General features: G+C 47.7%; 1 long non-coding RNA gene across 1 annotated transcript in view; it reads right to left on the reverse strand.

Annotated features, from left to right (window-relative positions):
- The window catches only part of LOC144223459 (uncharacterized), a 171941-nt gene extending 159298 nt beyond the window's left edge, over nucleotides 1-12643 (reverse strand). The window contains exon 1 of the long non-coding RNA XR_013332693.1: nucleotides 12591-12643. This is a non-coding gene — a long non-coding RNA (uncharacterized LOC144223459). The remainder of the gene's footprint in view (nucleotides 1-12590) is intronic.
- Between the last annotated feature and the right edge of the window lie 2055 nt (nucleotides 12644-14698).

Raw genomic sequence — 14698 nt, forward strand, 5'->3', positions numbered from 1 at the left:
CAAAAGGGCACTGATAGAGCTGAGCAGCATGGCACCCTGGCCATGTGGCCCATTCGCTCAGAGTACAGCTGTTTTCAATCTGCACTGTCTCCTTCGTATCCACGTGAGATGAAGCAGCCTTCACTTAGCCTGGGAGACAGGCCAGCAAGAGAAGATACGCACTTAACCCTTCACAGAACTCTCCCGTTGCCCTTTACGTTGTGAAGTGACTCTCGGGAAGCAGGATGTTTCCCTTACAGATGGCGCCTGGCACTCAGTGCTGCCTGTCTTAACCACCCGACGCCAGAGAACAATGAGCTCTCCTCACTCCCGCTCCTGCTTTGATGACCTCACCCCTGATGCTTCCTCAAAGCTGGAGGCTTCTTGAGAGAGATGTGGGAGGGAGGGTGGCTTCCTCTGATGTCTCTGGTTGGTTCAAACTATCTTGCACTGAGGGACGCACAGGATTTTCTAGGACCCGTAGGAGACAGTCGTGCTGCCATAAACGGCACCTCCTTTCCTAGGGTGGACTTAGCTCCCTCCCATTTGTTTCCTTAAGGCCAAACTTAGCCCAGGCCTTCTCAACCTTGGCACCATCGGCATTCTTTGCTGGGAGAGGGGGTCTATCCTATCCACTGGGGGAGGTCTAGCAGCATCCCGGCCTCTGACCCCCAGACGCCAGCAGCGGCTCTCACCCCCGGTGTGACAACCCGAATGTCTCCAGGCACGATTAGTGTCCCTGGGGGTAGAGTCTCCATACCCTGAGAGGCCCTGCCCTGGAGAGATGGCATGCTTGTCCATGGTGGGAGCTCTGGAGCAGGCAGGAGTCCTTCAATGCTTCTGGCCTCCTGAGAGCTCCAGCCCAGGCCAAACGTCCCGCTTCCTATAGGCCCAGCTTCCTCAGTAGGGAGGATCCCACAAAAGGCCCCAGGTTTCAGAGCTGTATTGTGGCCCCAGGGGGGTGCAGGGCAATCAGCGCCCCACCCGGGCCTGGACTGAGGGGCGTCTGATGCATGGCCCTCACTGCTGTCACCTGGGATCAGAGCTGGACTGTAGCCCGGAGGACCCACCCCAATCAAGTGCCATTGGATTTTTAATGCCCTTTGCCAATGGTAACAACTCTTGAATTTTGGAGGGAGTTGTGTGGTTTGGCAAGCAGAATCAGAGTGGATTTGCTTTTCCCTTCCATTCCTGGCTTCCCTGAAATACAGACATTTGCCCTCCCTCTTCACAGCTAGAGCCGAAGGCAGGCCACTCGCAAGTGCTTAGAAATTAATTGCTCCGAGCAGGCGTGCGTGTTAACTACACGGAAGCCCTTCGTAAACTAGGGTTTCTCTTGGTCTGGCTGTGACATTCTCCTGGCTGCTAAGTCTTTGGAAAATATGATATCAGGACCTGGATATAATATGAGTGGCTTTAATCTCCAGGCAGACCCCAGGTTCAAGTCCTAACAGAGCCACTTCCTAACTGCTGGGTGTTCTCGGGCAAGTTGCTCTGCCCTTATGTGCCTCCAGGCCCCTACTGGTAAATGGATAATGGTACTGACCTCAAAATACTGCTCTGCAAATAAACAGGGTGCCATACATGAGTCTGCCAGTGTGCATGCTCTTGACATTACCGAACTGCAGCTTCCACCACCACCATCACCACCACCATTATTATTATTAAGATGCTCTTTATTGAGTGTCTAGTTCATATACAAACTCAAAGTAACATTAAGTCTATAATCCAATGTGAGTGCTTTCAGATATCTAATAACAGATCTTTATATGATATCCAGGCAATTTTCTCTTTGCTTTTTATTACGATATTTGGCATTATAGGTTCAGTCATCATGTCTGAAGGCAACGTTACTTCTACCTCCTTCAAACTGAGATGGCATTCCTACATATGGCAAAGCGGAACCCACAAGCCATGGAAAGTGGGATGAGCAAACGGAGCTGAGGCTTCCTATCGGCAGGGCGAGCAAGCCGCGATCGTGGGGCTGGGCGCACACACAAGCACAGCACTTTGCAGCCCACCACACCATCTCCTGTGTACTTGCCCACAGGTCCCCCATCACTGAGAGGGATGAAGACCTCCATCTCTCAGAGTGGAAATAGGACCCTGAAGTTTTGACTCTGCTTGAGGTCTCTCTCCTATCAGTGCATCAGCCAGCATGCAAGTAAGTGGACGAGCCTTACACCCTGGGGTGGGGGTGGGGGTTCCTGTTTTCTCCCTTGTGCATGAGTCCTTAAAATAATATCGCAGAGGGGCGCCTGGGTGGCTTAGTCGGTTAAGCGTCCAACTTTCGCTTAGGTCATGATCTCGTGGTTTGTGGGTTCGAGCCCCGCGTCAGGCTCTGTGCTGACTGCCAGTTCAGAGCCTGGACCCTGTTTCAGAGTTTGTGACTCCCTCTCTCTCTGACCCTCCCCTGCTCTCTCTCTCTCTCCTAGAAATAAATAAAATAAAATAAAATAAAAAAATAATATCGTAGAAGGTGTAGGAAGAGGAGGTCATCAGTAGCTGAGAGTGTTTTATGGACACAGGAGAAATAAAATCAAGACCACAGGCACTTCTCACAGTGTCCCTGCTTGCAATGGTTTTCTCCACTTTCTGTCCCCCCGGGTGCCTCTTCCTCCCCCACGACCCTCGCCTTGCTTGCATCTGCCTTTAAGTTCACGTTTGTCCATTTTCACTGAATGAAGCAGTTTGCCTTTGGGCCATTAGTGGTAGGAAGCTTGTTTCTTGAAATATGTATTTTTGAAACACACAAAAAGTCTATATGTCATCTGTATGTTAGCCATGAAGTGATCACAAAATGCCTGTAAAACAACACCTTCAGAACCATAAACCGGTATCAGTGAATCCTCCTTCCCAAGGCCCCTCTCTTTTCCTCATCAAGTCACTGCTACCTTGAATTTTATGTTTATCAGTCTCTTGTTTTTCTTTAAAGCTGTACTTCTCATGCACATATGCCTCAACTATGCGTGTGCGTGCCTTGTTTTCAGCTTTATAAAAATGTCACTGTATGCTATAGAATTTTACTTTCCTTGATTTTTCCTCTTGATGTTATGCTTCTAAGATACTTGTGTCTATAGCTATATGGAATTCATTTTCCCTCCTACTACGTAGTGTTCTATTCCATTCATTTATTCTTCTGTAACAGAGAAGGGGGAAATTTTCAGTGACCTGCTCTTATGTCATGGTTTGCTTTTAGAAATATGACTAAATGGCATTCTCGTATATGTTTTCTGAGGCACACGGAGAAGTGTTTCCAGAGTACACGCCCTGTAGTTGAACTGACAAGGAGTGAAGGGGCTGTCGATCTATCCGCATGGCAGACCTTTTGATTATCAAAAGGTTCTCATTAGTCTGTTCCAAAGCAGCTGCCCTGTTTCTTTCTGCAGAATTTGTTTTTCAAAGGTATGTTTCTACGTCCTGACTTCCTGACTAATGGCTGCCCAGCTGACTTTCACCTCTCTCTCACTGACACAGTGGAGGTAGTTTGAGAAGAAAGTGCTTGTTGAAATCCTGCTTCTTCCACTTACTAGTAATGACTTTGGGTAAATCTTGTTCACCTCACAGGTGTGCACTGAGAATCCAAGTAGCTGTAGTGAACAGCCATTACAATAGAACAGATTTCAGGATTATGACGTCTGAAGAAATAGAACTAGAGGAATATTCTAGACTCATTCATATGCTACAGAAGGGCAAGAAAATAGGGGAATCCGAAGGAATCTCTAAGCCTAACCAAAGGTGTTTTCTGTGCATTTTACAATGACCTAGGCTGTCACCATTTCTGTATTTCAGACTGTCCTGGACTCAAATATATAGTCACTGGAGTCAGTGGAAAGGGGAGAAGAAACTCAGTGGGATCTTCTGAACTCCTCCAAAGGAAGGTAGATAAGTTCTCTTATTCTTAATTCTTGCTTTTTATTAGAGGTAGGAGAAAGTTGATCTCTACTCTCTTCCCAAACCTCAAAACCTCTACATCTCCTGGTACATGTACACTTCCACACACGCGAACACACACACACACACACACACAGAGTGTTCTATGGAAGCTATTGTTGCATTGTATATATATACATATATATGTATATATATGTTATTTAATATACAATATAATGCATATTTTACTTTCTATACATTCATAAATTTGACATCTTTAAAAACATATCTAATTGGGGAGAAACTGTCCCTCTCTGGACTAGCCAATTTTTATTTTATTTTATTTATTTATTTTAATTTTTTTAACATTTATTTTTTATTTTTTGAGGAACAGAGAGAGACAGAGCATGATCGGGGAAGGGGCAGAGAGAGGAGACACAGAATCCGAAACAGGCTCCAGGCTCTGAGCTGTCAGCACAGAGCCTGACGTGGGGCTTGAACCCACAGACTGCGAAATCATGGTCTGAGCCGAAGTCAGACGCTTAACCGACTGAGCCACCCGGGCGCCCCTGGACTAGGCAATTTATAATGTAGGAAAGGACAAGGAGCATGCTACTGACATACAAACGAACCATTCCAGAGCCAGACCTCCTCTATTTGGCCCGTGTGCACCAGGAGGCAATATTCCTCTACCTTAATCACCCAGGGCCATGTGCCAGGCACCCCTGCAGCCCAAAGCCCGCCAAACTTACTCAAACTCACCAACACTAGCCTTTACCCTGCCCTGCCTTGCCATTCCCTCAGAAACCCCAATAACGACCGTGGCCTAAAGGCTCCCTTTGCTCCTGTCTTCTACCGCCTGACCACCCAGCGTCTTTCCCCTGTGGCCCGTCTGCTTCCCCCTCCTGTCTCCAGCACCTGTTGAGAACTTTGTTTTCCTGAACCTGGCTGTGTCTCCTCTGATAGCTGCACCTGGTGACCATCACATAAAAGAATGTAACACCACTGTGGTTTGGACTTTATCAGCACCTCACACCCTTCTGCTGTCACTGAGCACACAGGTGGGTGAATGCTGCAGTCCACTGCTTTCCTCTATCTAGGAAGAAATAGGAGCCCCTTTGAGGGGCAAGAGGAGACAGACTTGTATAGTCCATGGCAGTTCTTTGTTTTATGACATGCTAAGTCTTCCTGTGAGGCTCAAGGGCATTTGGGATGGGAGGGCCTTGGCTAATTCATGTCTTGGGTCTCCACGTTCAGGATATCTCCCTCTGACCCAAAGCTTCAGCACCTTCCCCTATCAAAGGGACATTATAGCAGGTAACTATTAAAAAACACAACAATCATTACAAGTAATTATAGCTTTTACACCTACTTTGGAGATTCAAGATGAAAGACACTTCACGATTTTGTGACAGGTGAGCAGGGGAATTAATTAAACAATCTAATGCATAATCACACACGGAGCGTTCACTTGCCACGAGGCTGGGTCATGGCTGCTCCCAGGCCCCTCCCATACGTTGAGGTTCAAGGGCATCTTTCATCTCTTTCCATTCAACTCATCACACCGAAGGCTCACCCCTCCTCTATAAAACGAGGGCAACACCAGCACCCAGCACACAGGCCCGTTTGTGCACACGAAAGCATTGGGAGTTAATTAGCAGGCTTTGTGGAAAGTGTTTTATTTAAAGCCCTTGCTTTGAATCCTGACTCTTACTTATTAGCTTAGTTCTGAGCAGATTGCTTAATCTCGCCTAGTCTCATTTTACTCATCTATAAAATGGGATAATAACAGTACCTAAACCTTGGAGGTGGTCTTGCTGATTAAGTAAGATGATAGCACGATGCCTGACATACACAGGAAAGCGAACATCAATGCATTGCAAGTAACCGGCACTTTCTTGAACACAGTTAGGCGACCTGCCCAGGGCTGTCTAGTACGGTCCTTTCTCTAGGCTGAAGACAGATAGTTGCCATCCACCTGCATATCCCATTAAGTCAAACGAACCTCTTTGGGTAGATAAAACTAGGTGAATGGTTGTTCACCACACATGGAGGGTGTGTTCGGATCTGTTTTAAAATAAAGGCTAAGTGGTATATAGGAATTCCATGTGTTCTGTAGTTAAGTAGGCAAGCATCTTCCAGGGTAAATCACACTGAGATAATAGCATATAGTCCATGTGGCTCACTGATTAGGAAAGTAGTTCATGAGATATGAAGCTCAGAGCTGGGGGCGGGGGTGGAGGGAGAGAATAAACTGAAGGTAGAGGTCTTCAGGACCAGGTATGGTCTGAGAAGACCCTCCCTGTTACTTATAAGGGCAGCTTTATTTGGCAGAGAAAGCAGCCACAAGGATTCATTTACGTCATAATAATTAAGGATGGTTCTTAGCAGCTAGTTTAAAATAAACCCATAGGGACTATTCTAAGTAGCCAGATTCCTCAATTTGGGTACTAGATTACTCACACTCAAAACTCAGGGCGTCTAGTCTCCTGTGGATTTGACCCGGTGACAATCCCAGCCCTACCCTGCAGCAAGTGGAAGAAAATCAGGACACATGGAAAAACGGCAAGAAGAATGAGGCCAACGAATAATGTCCCTACTCTTGTACGGAGGACATGCACAGCAATCTAGGGCATGGTCAATGCTCCAAAACTCCCATTTGCAGGCACACCCACTTTGCAAAGCCCATTTGGCCTTCATATGTCACCTGGTTCTTCCGGCAAAACCACACAGGCCAGGCATTGCTACCTCCATTTCTTCTCTCTACGTGACCAAAATGGAAACTCAGGCTTGAGGAGGCTGAACGCCTTTCCTGAGGGTACACAGGTGGCCTTGTAACCTCAGAGGATTTGTCATTTCAAGAGCTGAGCAGGTAGACCCAAAGGGATTCTAGAGACTTGAAGAGTCTCTGGAAACAGGGGTCTTGTGGGACTGATGCAGGGAGGGGCCAGGCACTGTCGGGTGGCCTTGGACCAGAGACAGCAGGCACGGGTGTCATGTTCCCCGGGTTCTGCTTGTTAGCTGTCATCACCGTGCTGCGTGGCTGCAGAAAAGGAACTTGAGTCTGCAGGCCTGGGGCGGGTTGCCTAGGCCAGGCTCCGGAAGCAGAGAAACAAAGTTGGGTCCCCGCGCCGGGGGTTCCTGTGTGTACCTTGTGGGCCCCGGAGGAGACCGCGGGGTCAGTGAGGCAGAGGAGCCTGCAATCCCGTAGGCTGGGGGGTTGGGGGGGCCAGCAGGGCCCCCCAGAACTGAAGGAAGCAGGCCACCAGGTCGCAGACACTGCACCTTTTCCGTGTCTCACTTTCTATCAGTTCTGAGGGGCTCTGCGGCTCAACACTTTGTACACGCGTTTTGTTTTTTCCACAGCTGTCAAATCAAATTGATTTTCAGTCATTTTAACCTGCAAACCAGCAAACCAGGTCCCCCAGGTGAAAAGCTACTTTATCAAAGAAGTCATTTACCCAATTCTTCTGCGATCAGAATAGAATTTTTGAGTGGCTTCTGGTAAATGAACAACCAATTCCAAAGGGTGTTGGTAACAATAATCATAATTACCATTTATGAAGCAGTACTACATTTCTTTACTTTAGATCCCTTTCATACTTCTCCAACAATCCTTTGAGGTAGATAATAGCTCAATTGATGAGTACTTACTTCTCATGCCTTCTCTCATTAAATCCTAACCACCCTACGCTCTGTGTATTATTATCCCAATTATTTAGCAGATGAAACTGAAGCTACAGAAATGCGTGTCACTCGCCCAAAGTCACACAGGCAGCGACAGAGTTGGGTTCTGACTCAGGGCTGGGTGGCGTCAACCCAAACTTTCTGCTCACACCTCTTGGACTGGGTCCTTTCTTCCTTATCACTACCTTATCCAAATATGCTTTTGGATTCTGACTCACCTAGGGTAGCAGGTACAGTCAGGTGCTTATTTTTTAAAAGTTTTTAAATGTTTATTTATTTTTGAGACAGAGAGAGACAGAGTGTGAGCAGGGGAGGGGCAGGAGAGAGGGAGACACAGAATCGGAAGCAGGCTCCAGGCTCACAACTGTCAGCACAGAGGCAGATACGGGGCTCAAACTCACGAACCGAGAAATCATGACTTGAACCGAAATCGGACACCAACTGACAGAGCCACCTAGGTGCCCCAAGTGCTTGTTTTTGAGACAGGGACCTTGTGAAGTTCTGGATAAAAAGACAAGAAGGACTAAAATCCCCCAGTGAATGGTAAAGTTCGCGTGAGCCATCGCGTCTAGCTGATAGTTCCTGGCTCTCCAGGGGGACCAGCTTCTAAGTGAGTGCACAGGACATCTGCACAGATACAAACAGAAATGCAAATGCTACCCCGCGGTGAACGTAAGTGGCTGGCATAGACCCGGGCAGGATATACTTGGACCTCAGTGACTGCCTGCTCTGGCACCGGGTTACACCCAGGAGACGGATCTCCTCCGTTTGTTCCTTCCACTCGCAAGGGATGGAACCGGCTTGCCATTCAGCACGACAGTCCCACGTCAGCCCTCCCAGCGGGCGACCTTCCTGGCAGAGTGTGACAGGGCATGACGTCTGCCCACCAGGTCTCTTCCCAATCCGGCCACTGAGGTCAGGTCTGACTTGCCAATAAAAATAGGAAAGGTGCAGTTAAACTTGACTTGGAGATAAGCAGTGTGCGCTCTTTGAGACGGAACGTCTCAATGCCCGTGTCTGCTCCGTGTGCTGGGCATGCCTGTCCGTGGTTAGCCATTCTCGGCAGAGGGCGAGCCCCCCCAGAGGCTCAAACCCCGGGCATACCTGGCGCCACTCACTTTGGGCACTGGGACCTGGTCAGGAAGACACAAGCAGCCCCCAGGAGGACATGGTATTGGTCCCTTCCCCTTAGCAGGGACACCTGTGGGACTTAGAGACTCAAACATCGGCACAGATGATGGAAAACAGGTATTTCCCGTGGAGAAGAATGATGGGACGGCAAGTGCTACCGTATTGGGCCTTTCTGGAAGCAGCAGCTCCCAGGTGTGTCTTTGCCACCAGTCTCCCTTTGGGCCCAGCCAGAGGGAGGTCCCTGACTCCAAGAAGCAGGGACACTGGCTTCTGAGGCCACGTTTGCTTCATAGGCACATTTTTTTCTGTCTCCTTCCTTCTTCAGAACATAAGGCATCGAGTGGGTCTCAACTGGGCCACATCTGCCCCCCAGGAGACATTCAGCAATGGCTACAGACGTTTGGCCGTCACCATGAGGGAGGCAGGGCATTTGGCATCTAGTGGGTGGAGGCCGGGGACGCTACTCCGTTCCTACAGTAAGTACACCGGGCGGCGCCCCACAGCCCGGAATACCAACAGAGCCAAGGTTGAGAGGCCTGCCCTTGGTGTGGACGTTCCGAGACCCCAGGAGAATTCCCTCGTCTCTGCTGGCCTTCGCTTTCTCACCTTTGCAAGGGGAGGTCGGAACAGGCGGGCATGAGGACCGAACACAGGCACCATTAGCAACACCGTGGACAAAGCTGTCCCTGCAGCTGCAGGGGCCACACGGATGCTCTGAGTGCCCCAGCTGGGTGCCCTTCCGTCCCTGTGACGCGGCTTTGCCTTTCTGGCCGTGAGGGCTCCGACGCCCAGCCCGTCCCCGTCCCCACCCTTTTGGGTCTCCATCCCCCACGCCCCCCCACCNACCTCGCCTCCATTGCCCAAGGACTGGCACCAGATCAAAAAGCTCTGGGTGGAACAACATTTGGCAGCAGGAAGTAGCTCAGCAAAATGGTCCTGGCCTGCGTGTAGCAGAGGCCGGCTTCCTGGAGGGTGGTGTGTGCAGCCTCTGCAGCCCCTGTCTGTGACCGAGCCCGGAACTTGGTGCCCTGTTCCCCACCTCCGTCTCCCCGATTCATATCCTAGGGTCCCGGGGTGGGAGCACCCGCAGTGGGTCCCGAGCACCGTGAGTCGCAGGCCAGCTTCCCGCCTCCTGCCCTAAAGTAAAATATCAGCAACCAGAGTTCTCACCCAGCGCCGCACCTGCGAGGGTAGGAGCCCTGTGCTTCCTGCATTATCTCACCTCGTGCCCACCATGACCCTCCAAGGGGCATTTTAATCGCTGCCTCACAGGCAGTCACTTAAACTCTTTGGATTACACGACTTCCTATTGGCTCATTCAATCTTCATCTAGCATCGCCATGAGGCAGGCCCCAGTGTTATGCCCACTGACAGCTGGGGAAACTGAGGCACAGAGAGATGAGTGAGTAGTGGACCTGGGATTCAGGCCTAGGTAATACAGTTCCAGAGCTGAAGCCCTTAACCATTCTGCACACTGTCTCCCAAAATAAGGAAAACCAGTTTCAGAGGGGTTGATTAACTTCCTTAAGGTCACAAAGCTATGATGTGTTACAGCAAACAGTGAGACCCAGGCCTGTTTATACAGAGCCCCATTCTTACTTATTAAACCATAATGATATATGTATTATATAAATATAATGTATGCATATGTAATTATATTAAATACATATTTTATATTATATATAATATATAATGTAACACTAATAAATGAAAATAAATAAATAAAGGAGCTACTTACCTTCCATTCACTTGTTTACGTTTTCCTGAGATGGGGAGGATTTTAAAACATACATATGTATATAATCTGTGACAGCTTCATTAATGGTAAATACATTTAAAACCAGCCAGCGTTAACAACCCACGACTGACTTCATAATATGCAGAATATTCTGAGAACTGGAAAATAGTCTCAGTCCTGGTCCCCAGCAGGTTTAATGAGAGAACCTAGCCATGTGAGCATACCTTAGTTCTAATTTTAGAAACTCTTCAAAGCACATACGTTTTCCATTCTGAAAAAGAGAATGAAGCTCAGAAGCCTTAACCACCGAGGACCTGAAACTGAGTTGGGTCCCAAAGCAGCCCCGTCAGACCCCAGGACTGTTCTTTACCATTAGCCTATCCTGCCGCTTCCATGAATCCAAAATTTGAGGCAGGCCTTTTGGATGTGGCTTCAGGGAGATCTGGGAGCAGGTGGCCGAGGCAGAAGGGATGAAGTATGACAGGTGCCTTCACCTCTTGCCTGGCCCCAGAGCCCTGTCCCTGCATAGAGTGGGAGCTTTCACAGTGGTGCATTCCCTAGCAAGGCTCACAGGCCTTCCTTCAATTGCAAAATGCCCTAAAAACTCCAGCATTTTATCATTCTCCACTGGTGCTTTCTGGCTTGGCAGTAAGTGTGCTGGTGTGTGTGGAAGCCTAGCCTGATTGTACAAAGCAGCAGGAAGCCCGCTGTTAGCTTGGAGGCAGGTGCAGGCCAGCCACAATCTCAGGATCTGGAAACCTCCTTTTGCATCAAAGGGCCATAGCTAGACTGCACCTTGCAGGATGCTTGCCTCTTAAGAACCCTCTGGTTCCTGACTGCTGGTGAGCTTGCAGAATAGAAGCCATAAACGTCGTGGTTGGGGCTCGGTGGGCAGGGGCTGTGGGTCCCCTGGGCAGAGCAGCTCCGGGGAAAGGAGGAGCGGGGAGTGAGGACCTCCCTCCCTCATTCACCCTGCCTCGTCCCCATCCTCCCGTAAACGAATCCAGCTCCCTTCCTGGTGGCTTGGCAGGGGTCTGCCATTCACACGGTCAGACTGTCCCAGACCTGCCCGCGGAGGCCCCACCTTGCCACTCCCACTTGCCTGCTCCCAGGGCAGCAGCTGAGCAAGAAGCCCCACACGTGAGCCGACCTGAAGGACACAGCCAAATAGCCTCCTTGCCTGGGACGCTGGGGCGGCGGGCTAACGGGCAGCTCTGGCACTGGGGCAAGGTGACACAGGCGTGAGGCTTGAGCGCCGGCCCGATCAGATGAGCAAAGGCACCAGATGACAAGAGGCTTCTACGGGAAACAGTGCCACCTACTAACACGAACTGCCCTGGCAGAGTCTGCTGGGTGCCGAGAAGAAGCACCTTCTGCAAGTGACCTCCACGTAACGGCACCCACGTGGGCTGCACATCCTGAGCACCCTGGTCTCACGGACGCCATTCTCACCTCGTCGCACATGCCGGAGGGAAACAGGAACCTGACAGCCAAAGATGTGGAAAATGAAGATTCTACTGAAGCTTTCCCTGGGGGAGGGGATGGGGACTCCATCCAGCACCAGAGGGTTTTCCGAAACCCGGTTCTAACACCGCTGCCCCCTACCCTGTCTGCTCCGACAATCTGCCCCACAGTGTCCCCCGTCACCGGCCTTCTGTCTGCACCCACCCTCACAAAACCTGCAGCTTTCATAGCTGGCTTTGTAAAGCAGAATGGGAAGTCTTCACGATGCCCAAGTCCAGTTAGCACGCCTCCGCTCACAGCAAGTCCCGGATGCCTTATCTCCTCCAACAATATACCCATTGTTTTTTTACTTCATCAATTACAAACCTATTTTACTTCTTACTTGAACAGGTCATGGTATCACCAAGCTAACCGGACTGATGTTAATATTGCTTCCTAGCTTTTCCTTTAGATCTTCCATTCTCCCTCCTTCCCCACCCCATCCCCCTCACATGCACACACACGTGCACACACGCACATTATACAAAAGGCAAAGCCCTACAGCCCATTTCTATTTTCTCCCTCTCTGGACACATTCCCATGCATGTCTAGTGAGTATCATTTGGTTTGAGGCCAGGATAGCACCGTGGTGATGAACGCAGACTTGGAAGCCAGACAGCCTGGCTACGAGCTTCAACCCTGCACCAACGAGCCGAGTAAGCTGGGGCACGTTGCTTACCTTTTCCACGCCTCTGTCAAATGAGGAAGATGATAGTGAATTAAGCCCAGGCGCAATCGTCAAATGTTCATATATTTAAAGTCCCTGGAACAGAGCCTGGAAAAAAATAAATGCTTAATTTATATTAGCTATTATGTTGATCTATAAACAATAAATAGAATAGTTTTACGTGTGTGTTTTTAAAAGTTGCTTAAATTGTGTCATAGCATTACACCTACACACACACACACACACACACATACACACACACACACAATCCTTTTTCAACCTGCTCTTCTCATACACAGCACACTTGTTATGTTCAGGCATCCATTTTGATACATATAATACTTTCATTTTAGTCACTGCATTGTGGCATATCATCGTTATTTCAGCTTACATTTCCCTGATTCCTTCGCCTACAACTTATTTGGAATAAGTAAAGAGCCAAAGCAATTTCAAAGATGAGGAAGACTGAAAGGAGACATGCCCGATTACAATAATGGAATTAGGACTTACTCAGGAGCTTAAGCAGCACTGTGTGATGGAACTTTCTGTAATCATGAACACACTCTATACTTCTGCTATTCAAAATGGTAACCACCAGCCACATATGACTAACGAGCGCTGGAAATGTGGCTAGTGTGATCAAAGAATTGCCTGTTTACTGTGCATTTCACATCACTTTAAATTTAAATAGCCAATGTGAGAGTGACTGTTGGGTTGGACAGCACAGACTTAGAGCACCAACACATTGTGATAAAGTGTCAGAGATCTCTTTATTGAGTAGACCAGGAGGCCAAAGAAACAGAAAAGGGTCTAGAAACAGACACCAATGTCTGATATGTGGCCAAGAAGATATTGTAAGTCAAAGAGGGAAATGATGGACATATTTTTTTTTGCCAAATATTTGGGTTTCCTCTTCTTGGATTTATTTTATTATTTGGCCATTCCTTCCACCATGACTTGAGTTGTAGATCTTTTAGTTATTAATATGTCATAATTATCTACATATTTGGAGATACTATGAAATAGTATTTCTCTTGGCTTGTGAATTTCTAAATTAACATTTGTTGACAAATTTCCCACTTAAAAAATTTCATTTAAGGACTGTGCTCCTGTGCCTTGTTTGAGAAAGCTTTTCCCACTCTAAGGTCCTAAAGTTAGTCTCCCCTTTTTAAAATGGTGTGTTAAAGTTTGCATCTCAACTGAAGATATTTAATCCAACCGAAATTCATTATTGGGTACTGTGTGAAACAGAGATCTGAGCTAGTCTCCTCCCTGTTTGGATGTCAATATTCCAGTGTTTTGTATTGAATTTTCCATGCTTTCCACTTGATTTAAAATGGGTTCTCAGCACTTTCATTTTCCCAATAAATTTTAGAATAATTTTGTCAACTTCCATGATAGGCTCTTTAGATATTTTTATTCAAGTTGTATTAAATGTATAGAATAATTTGATGGAATTACCACTCTTCCAGATGAATTTTAAAATAATTTTTTTCAGAATCCAAAAAAACTCCACAAATAATAATAAAAATTAATTAAAATTGTGGGATACAAAACCAACATGGAAAACTCAGTTGTGTTTCCATACACTAATTACAAACTATCTGATACAGAAATTAGGAAAACAACCCCCTTAATAATACCTAGGAATCAACTTAACTAAGGAAGTGAAAGACTTATACACTGAAAATTATAAAACATTACTGAAAGAAATTAAAGAAGACACAAATGGAAAAGACGACCTTTGTTCATGGATTGGAGACTTAATGATGTTCAAGTGTCCACAGTACCAAAAGTGATCTACAGGTTCAATGCAACCACTATCAAAATCCAATGGCATTTCTTACAGAAATAGGCTAGATGACATTCTGAAAGAGGAACACAGGGCTGGGCATGCACCCGTGGAGAGGTGGCAGAAATGTGGCAGAACTTCAAAGCACTGCCTATAAACACTGCCCTGTACCATGTCCCAAGTCAACTAGACAGAGCCCTCTACAATTTCCCTACCTGGCAGCAGAGGTTATATATGTACATAAAACAGAGACACAATGAAGAAACCCTCCCACAAACATCAAAGGAGCAGAAGGTGACTTCTATATGGTGCCAGTCTTCTCAGAGCA

This window comes from Crocuta crocuta, unplaced genomic scaffold (assembly GCF_008692635.1).
Source record: "Crocuta crocuta isolate KB4526 unplaced genomic scaffold, BGI_CrCroc_1.0 scaffold61, whole genome shotgun sequence".
NCBI lineage: Eukaryota > Metazoa > Chordata > Mammalia > Carnivora > Hyaenidae > Crocuta > Crocuta crocuta.